This window comes from Arvicola amphibius, chromosome 13 (genome assembly GCF_903992535.2).
Source record: "Arvicola amphibius chromosome 13, mArvAmp1.2, whole genome shotgun sequence".
NCBI lineage: Eukaryota > Metazoa > Chordata > Mammalia > Rodentia > Cricetidae > Arvicola > Arvicola amphibius.
In genome coordinates this window covers 38687178-38697851 of record NC_052059.1, presented here as the reverse complement: position 1 = coordinate 38697851, position 10674 = coordinate 38687178, and the positions used below count along the sequence as shown (strand labels likewise).

The 10674-nt window shown below is 45.2% G+C and overlaps 1 pseudogene; it reads left to right on the top strand.

Annotated features, from left to right (window-relative positions):
* Nucleotides 1–4868: 4868 nt before the first annotated feature.
* Nucleotides 4869–7075, top strand: LOC119799795 (annotated as a pseudogene).
* Nucleotides 7076–10674: the final 3599 nt, after the last annotated feature.

Here is a 10674-nt window from a genome sequence, read left to right as displayed (position 1 = left end):
ACTAGCCCGTGGATCACCTCGTTTCCATCTCTCCAAGGCTGAGACCCTGGCTTCTCATGTGGGTGCTGGGGATCAAACTCAAGCCCTGCGTTTTACCAATTTAGAAATCTCCCCAGCCTTCCCACATGTGTGTTTACAAAGTGTTCCAGGTAATTCTCATATGCAGCCAGGATTCAGATCCCACGATATATAAACAACAATTTGATTGGCTCGTTGGTGTCCATTCTTCCTTGGATGTGGCATTGCAGAGGAAGACTTAGGGCAGCGATGGAGGGCAAGGCCTGTGGAGACAGCTGGAGCTTGTATGTATGAAGAAAACCCAAGAAATCAGGAGGAAGGAGCCTGTGGGCAGAACGTAGTAGAGAAATTCATGAGGAGTTGGGTGTCTTTACATTTTGTATCTAGTTTGGGCTGGGCCTAAGAATTATGGAGCTATTTGTACCGTATTTGTTTGGTTGTTTTAACAGAAGTTTGTGAGCCTGGCTGTGTGTGAGGACAGTGTTGCTTACTGAATCCTTCTCTTCAAGGAGACTTCTTTGTTTTCTAGAAGTGTTCTTCTGTCTGTCCCTCCTAGATTTTCCGCGAGTGCCCTGCTCTCTGGAGGTCCACTATCTTTAAAGAGACTGCACTATCGTTTGGTGGCTGGTCTCTTTAATAGTAACAATACTTGGCAGAGAAGCAGAGGCTGGAGACCTCTAGCCGGCCATCTTCCTAAAGCAGCTAAGGATTTTCAATTTCCCTTGCGATTCCCAAGCTTCCTGTTGTCATGTCTAACCTTTCCAGCGCGCATGAGAACTCACTTGAGTTTTCCCAGTGTTTGCGGCCCTGTGTGGTTGCCAGGCATCTGGGAAAGTCATTACATTCGCTTTGGAAGCAACTTTGAGAAAGAAAATAGAGTCCTAGGAGAGGAAAAGGTGGTGGGCGGGGCAGAGGGCTACCCAGTGCCGCCACCCTTCCCTTTGCTGGACCTGCCAGGGATCTGATTTGAGATGAAATGATCTTAAACAGGGATGCAGTGGACAGAGCAGGGCCGCCAGGAGAGGCTGGCAGGGGGGCTGGAGGGGACACAGCACCCGCACCCTACAGCCTTCCAGACTGCCACATCCCACAGTCCTGGCCCAAGCATGCTTCGCTGAATTCTGGTTCTCCGCACACAGGTTCTTGGATGTTGTACTTTCTTAGGTCAAGTTCACCTTAACTTATGTGAGCCCTTTGGGAAGTTTCCTTCTCAGAACCTCGGGGATGTGACTGTCTCTTTGAATGGACTCAGATGGCTCCTATGCAAGGGTGAGGGGCTGTGTAGATATGTGGTCCAGGAAACAGAAGCAAAAGCCAGCGATCAGCACTTTACAACATCCACACTTTGCTTCCCATAAGAATAAGGAATGTACGACAGAGTCAGGTGACTGCTTCTCTTAGGTCAGATTCTTTCCCAGGTGGCTCCTCTGTCCCTTAGGCAAATCAGGGTCTTTTATGCTTGGCTTACCAGTCTGTGATTCGTCCCATCTGAGCTGTAAGGCTGAGCTCCTGCTATGCCTGCAGTCTTCTAAGGCCATGGTGATAACTGCGCATCCTAGCCTCTAGCTGACATGAGAGGAGGGGGCGTGACTTGAGCTTTTGATATGTATATGGTCTACATCTTGTTTTCTAGATTTTTCCATCTGCGGTGATTTTCCCCATCAGCTTTGCATATGTGCCTTCTGTAAGATCTGGCAGAGCAAGATCACGCTAAGAATAGGTGATACCTTCCTGTGGGTGTCATGGCAGACTTTGCAGGGCCCGGAGCTTATAATGTTGGGCACAGTCTTTAATAAAATGAAGACAGCTGGGCCTGGTGGTTTAGGTCCATAGTCACAGCTACATGGGAGGATAAGACAATAGGGTAGCCATGCTTGATCTATACAGTGAGTTCAAGGACAGCCTGGTCTATGAAGTGAGTTCCAGAACAGCCAGGACTACATAAAGAGACTCTGTCTCAAAACAAATAAATAAACAGCAAACAAGCAAATCAAAAATGCCAAGTACAAGGTTACGCACAAAAATGAAAATTTGTTTAAAACCAAGAAAATAAATCACACCATATTTTAAAATGTGTGAAGTTAATCAATAATAGAAATGAGACATGATAAACACTCAGAAAAATATAATTTGTATTGCTTTCCTGCCTGGAAGTTCTTCTCGAAGGGCCTTTCACCTCCTTCTGGGGGTAGACAGTTGTACACTTGCTAACTATTCCTTATGGTCCCAGAATTCTGTCACATTCATTCCTGTAGTAATCGTAAGTCATTCAGTTTTTCCTCCAGTGTGGCTGGTGGGAAACTGCTTTTTTTTTTCCATATCATCAATATAAAACTGAAGTTGAGTTCTCTTATATGTGCCAGCATGTTATTGGTCCTGTCACATGAACTTTTACCATGTAAGCTGTGAGAAGCCAGGGACATTTCAGATGTGTTTGCAGAATGACATACATCCAGTTGGTGGTTTGATGATACTCTTTAACAACGGGCATGCTCTGGTCCTGAAGCCTAAACTCCTCTGCTGTCTAGGAGGTCAGCCTCTACCTCCTACCTGACATCTCTGGAAGATGAGTAGAAAGCCAACTGTGAGACAGATACCTTTCTTGTCCCACCTCTGCTGGAGTTGCTGCAACCATTGCTTAGGTGGGCCCTTGAACGTGTGTGCAAGGCAGTTGAGACTGGGATAAAGACACTGGAATCAGATCATCAAGCTGGCTCAAGAGTAACTGGAAATTTCTCTCCCATCCACCAATTCCTAAATAACCATTCAGAGGCTCAATATTAATTACAAACTGTTTGGCCTATTAGCTCAGGCTTATTATTAACTAGCTCTTATAACTTGAATTAACCCATTTCTATTTATGTATTGCCACATGGCCATGGCATTACCTCACATCTTGCTTTTCCAGGGGCTGCTGGTATCTTCCTGACTCTGCCCTTTTTCTCTCTGTATCTCTGTTTGGATTTCCCACCTGGCTCTATTCTGCCAGGCTATTGGCCCAATGGTAATAAAACATATTTTCAGCATACGGGGAGACATCCCACATCATTTTTCTGTTAGCACAGATGTTTTGTATTAGATCAGGTCACTGAAGTGAATGTTCAGGAAGAAGGAATGCTGTGTGTGTCAGACCTGCTGGGATGTTTTCTTTCATTCCCATGGTTTGCAAACTTCACTGCATAAGACCCCTGAATGAGCAGAGCTGCTTGGAGTGAGTGTGGGTGGGGAAGGGGGTGGGTGCTGAAGGTTATGAGAAGGCCAGTGAGCAGCACTCTGAGGCCCTGACAACCAGATCCCATCAACATGAACAGAATTAAGTGTGAGAACTTTGTACAAGAAAAGTTTGAGAATGTTATTTCTCTATCAGTTTATTGTCAAGACCAAGCATAGGTTCCCTAGATCCAAACTCTCTGCCACTTAGAAATACCATCCATGTTCCATCTATTTGCCAATGAGAAGCATGAACAAGACTAAGGGAGAATGCCCATTCTATGTATTACAACATGTTCAGAAAATATGAGTTCCATCTTGTTTCTGACTTGAATCATCTTTGTTTTTGTCTTGTTTTTATTTTTCTGTTCAAAATACAGTAGTTTGGACTAAAAGATTTTTTTGTTTTGTTTTGTGTTGGTTGCTTCACACAAATGCCTTGGGAAGGCCAATAAGCTTTCTCTCTCTCTCTCTCTCTCTCTCTCTCTCTCTCTCTCTCTCTCTCTCTCTCTCTCGCCTTTTTAGTTCTCTGAGTTATTCCTGTACTCACTTGAGGTTTGCCCCAGTGTTTTCTCTCTGGTTTTCTTTATCAAGTTCTGTATTTTACAAACATTTGCGAGTTTATTTTACAAGATAATTTGTAAATAGGAATGATTAACATTTTTTGCCGTTGTTGGTTAATTTGTGTGAAGTCTCTTTTTTAAAAGTTCACAGCACATATAATCTCTCCTCCTCTTCATGATACAAGTCAATTCATACTCAAGTAGATATTGGAACAGCTCACCCTGGGTGTCTCCTCTATCATCTTCTTGGGAAATGTCTTTAGCCTCTTCTCTAATTCAACACCTTCTAGCTGGGAACGCTTACTGCTACCCATGCTCCTGCATCACTGTGTATGAAAGCCATCCATTTGTTCACCTCTGAAGTCAGTTTTACTTTCCTAACTTATTTTCAATAAGCAATAGGGCATCTTCATGAAACTCCACACAGCCCTCTAAACAGCTTCTGCACAGTAAGTCATATCTTGTAATAGGGGATTGGTTTGCATCTGCATAATGTGATAAACCATTGGGTTAGTTTCCATTACTTGCTCTTGAGTGGCGGACGCTAATTCATTGGCAGTCCCTTTTCTCAGGCTGGCCACATTGACATTAGTAAGAGTACATTGTAAAGAGTAGCAGCGGTCTTAGCTGGGATGTGGAGGCAGAAGGGTCTGATGTTTGAGGTGAGCCTGGGATGGCATCTCAAAGAAGCAGACGAGAGGCTATTTTTACAAATAATTTGTTATACTTTAATGTGATGTAACCAAACAAAGCAACTGCTTGTTATAGTCAAGGTTGGATGGGTTCCTGAGACTCTCACATTTACTCCTCAGGGTGGCATTCAGGCACACACTCTAGTGTGTAACATTATCCTGTGAGAAGTCCCATTTTGTAGGGAGGAAAGAAAACCCATAGAAACAAGTTCCACTTGATGGAAATCAGGGACAAAGCTTCTCTTTCCAGAAGAGACATCCTTGTGTATCTGAACGTTCAATTTAGGACAGCCTAAATGTCTGTCATCTGTCATCTGTCTGTCCTGCAAATGTCCACTAACCCTTTCTGGCACTGGGCATAATTGTAAGGGCTGGAGCAGGCAACATGGAAAAGAAGGTGGTCAGCGGGGCTTACCTTCAGGAAGCCATGGAACAGGTAAATAAATAGATGACGTGATTTGAAAGTCGAGCTTAATGTCACTTTTTGTCAACCTGATACAGACCCAGGAAGAAGGAATCTCAACTAAGGAATTGTCTCCATCAAATGGGCCTGTAGAGATCTTGTTTAAGGATGGTGTGGGAAGGCCCATCCCACTGTGAGGTACCATCCTTGGGGAGGTGGGCCTGAGCAGTTTCAGAAACAGAAAGGTAGCCGAGAGCCTGTGAGCAGCGTGCCTGGATGATCATGCTTCTCAACCTATGGGTCGCGACCCCCTTGCGGGTCAAATGACCTTTTCACAGGGGTCGGATATCCTGCATATCAGGTATTTACATTATGATTCATAACAGCAGCAAAATGACAGTTATGAAGTGGCACCAAAAATAAGTCTATGGTTGAGGGTCAACACAACATGAGGAACTGTATTGAAGGGTCGCAGCATTAGGAAGGTTGAGAACCACTGCTCTAGTCTCTGCTCCGCCTCCTGCCTGGAGTTCCTGCCCTGACTTCCATTCACGATGGACTGTTGTCTGTTAAGTTCAAGCAACTCTCTCCTCCTCTAAGTGGTTTTGGTAAGTGTTTCATCACAGCAGCAGCTATGCTAAGAGGAACGGTTGCCACTAAACAAACTGAAGGATCACGGCGGGAACCCGGTAAGCAGCAGGGGCGGGACTTCCTGGAAAAGCAAGCTTTGGCAGGCATTTTGAGCTAGGCGGAGAGGGAGGAGCCCTCCCGATGAAGGACTGGAAGGAAACTATATCTCTATTTTCACTAACTGAAGCTTAGCATTTCCTCCAGGAATGGCTGTGGACAAATGGCGGCAATACCAACAGCATCTGGGACTCCCACGTCAGTCAAAACCAGACACTTCTATATCCTCGGACATTTGCTGCTGATTTCTGGAAATACCACTTGTGCACGTCAGGACGTCACGTGCACACGACGGTCACGATTGGGGCTGCTGTTAGACCCTGTTATTTCACCTTGCTGAAGTAGCGCAAGGGCCACCATAGCACGAACGTGCTTTTTAGTATTCTCGCCCCGCCCCCTTCATTAGAACCATTTGTAATGATATGCAGCTTTACTTATTTAAAATCCCTGGAGAGACTGGGCAATGACTCAGGCTGGTAAAGCCCTACCTGCACTAGCATGAGAAGCAGGAGTTTGGATCCCCAGCTCACACACATACACGACAGGCAGGGATAGTGGCCAGCCTGAAAGAGATGGAGCCAGCTGCCCAAATAGTTTCGCAAAATGGAAAGCTCCAGGATCAGCAAGATACCATGTTTCAACAAATAAACTGCAGGATTCAGCATGGGTGGAGAGAGGGCAACAGGCCTGTCACCAGACTGTCCTGGACCAGGTGCCTGAGAATCCTTCCCTGTATCTTATAAAATATGATGGATTTGACTGTATTTATGGACTAGAACTTAAGAAAGATGAAAGAGAGTCTGCACTTGAAGTCCTCCCTGATAGAATTGCCACATCTTGGATCAGCGACAAACACTGAGTGGACACAATGATTGGCAAAGCAGTGGAGCACATGTTTGGGACAGAGGGTGGCTCTAAAGATGAGTAGAGGGGGTGGTCTTGGCATGGGCACCTGCCATAAACACATGGTTTTACATCACCTATGAGAAAGACCCCGTCTTGTACATGTACCAGCTCCTAGAAGGAGACCTCCGCATCATGCCTGATTGCAAGGTAACCGCAACAACCTGAGGGTCTTGGGGATGGATGGTACAGGAACCTGGGCCGTCCTCACAGATCTGTTGTTCTGTTTTCCTGGTCTGGGTGGAGTTCGCCCAGTGCTTGCTTGTAAAGCGTGGAGAATTTATTTCTTTTCTTCTGAAACTGGGCAGAAGACGGTTGGAATGCATTGGAGTTGAGGAGAAGGCGCTTTCAGACTCATAGATGATTCGCCTCCAGCAGAAAGGGAGCCAGGAGGAGTTGTGGACAGCCTGGTAGGCGAGCAAGTGGAATGTGCTGAAGAAGAAGGCTCGGAAAGGACTGGCATGGTCACCCACCAAGCAGACGCCAAACCCTCTGTCTATTTCCTCAAGCTTGATGATGACTTCCATATTTACGTCGACGATTTGGTGAAAACGTCCTCCATGGCATCACAAACTTTGTCAGATTTGTGGAACCACTAAATGTATAACTAGTAGGCATAAGGACTTGATTGCTTTCCAGTTTAATGAAAGCTTAGATGTCCCTGCGAACCCACAATCTCCACCAGCAGAGCTGGTGTTGTTCTGAATAGTGCAGACTGATTCCAACACAAGGCATCTGTGAGGGGAGTCCTCCCTCTTTAGAGCAGCTGTGAGGGGAGTCCTCCCTCTTCAGAGCGTCTGTGAGGGGAGCCCTCCCTCTTCAGAGCGTCTGTGAGGGGAGTCCTCCCTCTTCAAGGCATCCATATGAGGGGGTCCTCCCCCTTACAAGAAGGCTGTCTGTTGGGAATTACAAGCAAGGTGGTAAAAGTTAAGCTAGTATCATAGTCATTTAAATCTGGATAAGTTGTAACCATTTCCCCCATCACTTTGACACACTGCCTTATTCTGCTGCCACATCTGTAGCTACCTGTCTAGATCTGCATCTGTGTGCCTATGTGTATATATTGTACACACAGAGGCACACACCACTGGTACTCCTTTCCTTGTGGAGTAGGGTGGGGGTGATAATGTTTTCCCCAGATCAACAGGAGTGCTTGACCCAAGTCATTCATATTTATAATATGACTGTTTAAAATTAAATTTGGGCACGGGAAGCACACAGGGACATTAGGTTGTTTCAAAGGTCAGAATTCAGAGAACCATTTCAATCTGGAGGCTTTTAGCTATGAGTCCAAGTATAAATTAGCCATAAACAGTCAATGACTGCTTTTCTTTGGGGATTGTTAGCTACTCAACTTAGCCTTATCTAGAAGTCTCAGCCAATGAGAGACCTTGTCTCAAATACACAAGGTAGGTGGCTCTCAAAAATGATATTTAAGCAAGACCTCTAGTCTCTACACACACACAGGTGCATGGGCACCTGCATGTGCACACACACACAAACACACACGCACGCACACACACACACACACGAAAACAGGATCTCCCTTTCTACTTTTGAAAGCATATGGCTGACATGAGCCCTGGGTTTCCTCCACCCACATGCCGTTGTTATAATCTTTCCCAGCTGTGCTGAACTTTTCCGTCATAAAATAGAATTGCCATAAAATAATTTGCGCACATATGGGCTGGCAGTGTATGTGTGTGTTGCATGTACCCACTTGTGGACCTGTGAAGGCCTAAGAAAGACACATAATGTCTTCCTCTATCACTCCGTGCCATAATCCCTTGATTATGTTAAACCAAAAACTCATAGGGATCTTCCCTCAATGCTGTGGTTGCCAGTAAACACAACCATGCCCATTTTTTTTCTTTCTAACGTGGGTACTGGGGTCTAACGTATGCTTGTGAACAAGTGTGTTTCCTCACTGAGCTATCCTCTTAGTCATTATCAATTTCTGTTTGACAAGTCATGCTGGCACACTCTTCCTTCCCCAAGTTGCATTTTGTCCGAGTGTTTATCATAAACAATAGAAAGCAAACTGGGATGGACCTATTGAGTATATTTCAATCGAGAGGAAATCAACTGGGGAGGTGGGGGTGGGGAGAAAACAGATAATCGGCTCCATGGCTCCTTCCTTTCCTTTACTGGCCTAGGATTGTCTCCAACGCCCTATGAAGAGCTAAGGTGGTAGGAAGTCCTTGCCAGCCAGCAGGGCTGCATTCTAGTTCCTAGAAGGTGGAAAGTGTTCTCAGGGCTCTGCTAGTCAGAGGGCAGCCCAGCACCCGTCCCCCCCCCACCGTTCCCCCCCCCCCCCCCCCCGTGCTTGCAGCGTCCTGATGGGAACAGCAAAACGGAGGCTTTGCATATGCACAGTTGTCTTCCTGAATCCTCCAGAATTATACAGGCAAGGTATAAGCACAGGATGACCCAGTGACCTTTAAAGGCTTAGCTGATGTCATTTCCAATGGGTCAGAGAAAGAAGTCTTCTGAAAGAGAATGGGAACCCTTGAAAGTCTGGAGAGGAAATAGCTTATGGGACTGTAGAACACTGACTGGCTGGTTTCCCTGGGGCAAGAAAATACACATTAATGGGCTGGCTGGGGACTTTGTAGAGAAGAGTCCAAAAAATCAGATAAAAGGTACCTGAAAAATAAGATACATCACTGAGATGGTAGGTTCTCTGAGATGTCTAGCATTTGATTACACTACGAGGGTGAGGTCCTTTACACTCTCCATCTCCCCCGCTCTGTTCTGCAAGGCCGCTCCAGATTGCTGGCTTTGACACAGCCATCATTCGGCCACCCATGATGGTCTGGAAGAGCCCTGCTGCTGAGTTAGCGGAATTCTTCCACGTGACTCATTGACTCTTCATCGTCACCAGTGCTAATCTAGTCAGGAAGCTCTTGGGCTGTAATGAATCTTGGATGTTATTTTATTGATTCTTTTGTGGGCTGCATGCAAAATATCTGCCTTTAGATAGAACTCAGATGTGGGCGAAGTTTCTGGTCAAACTGCAGTCCTTCCAGCTATGAAATGGTGTCACAGTGTTTTCTCTCAGTACAGAACTGTTTAGTCTTTGAGTTAGAACTGAAAAGCCCATGGCAATGTGTGGCTTGACATCTTAGGCATACTTGTTCAGTTTGTGAAGAGCCAAAGTTATCCATCGCTCCACGATGACGTAAGGCGACTGTCAGTGGCGAAATTGCCCGTGGCTGTCGTGCAGCTATTCCTCAATGTGGTACGAGGTTAAGAGGGGGTTAGGAAGTCACTAAGTTGTGTGGACTGTGGATGCTACAAGCCTCTCGTGTTCTCACCGAGAAAGGGATTTACACAGTGGAGAACCAATGTGTACGGAGACAGGAGGTTAACTGTTCGGCCAATGAGAATGTTAGGGGGAGGTTAGCTGTCTATGAATAAATGGTGATTGTTTACCTACAACACAGGCTGTTATGACCTAAAGTGGTGTGACCACTTTCTGTTCTGTGGAAAAATACAGCATAGACTCTATGCCCCTGTTGTAGTGTCTGCACACATACACAGTTCCTCCAAATACTCTTGTGGATGGAAGGCTAGGGCAGTGTAGATTTCAGAGTGGAAACAAAGTATGCCAATGTAATTCAGATTTTGAAAATCCAAGGTGAATCTTGGTGGCTCAGTATTAGAGACATTACCCCAACCTTCCCAGCAAGTTTTGTTATGGAACAATATTTTACAATGTGGAAAGTAATATCTATCTAGCAGCTGATCATTGGACTTCTAACATTTGCAATGCAGGAAGGCTACTAAGACTATTTGCTTAATTGTACCCATTCGGGTGTTGTGTTTTGGTAAATTTAATTTCTTTTATAGCAAGTGCTAAGTCTGAGGCTATTACTTTAAAGTGTGTAAAGGAAATGTTAAATTGGAATACAGAAGTTTTCCAAAGTTTGACTCTTTCTCTTTCAATACAACCAAGCAATGTGTCTGTCTTGCCCCTTCTCCATAGGGAAACAGGTTAATTCTGGTTGCGTTGTTTGAATATTTGAATATTTGCTCCTAATAAACAGTCATAAGTGATTTGAAGTCTTTTCTTTTCTTCCTCCTATGGAAAACCAGCATCCTCTCTAAAGCAAATGTGGCTACAAAACTGACTGTCAAGATCATCCAAACAGTCATGGTTAGAATAGTGGCCTGGTAATGTGTTCAGCTTAAGCAG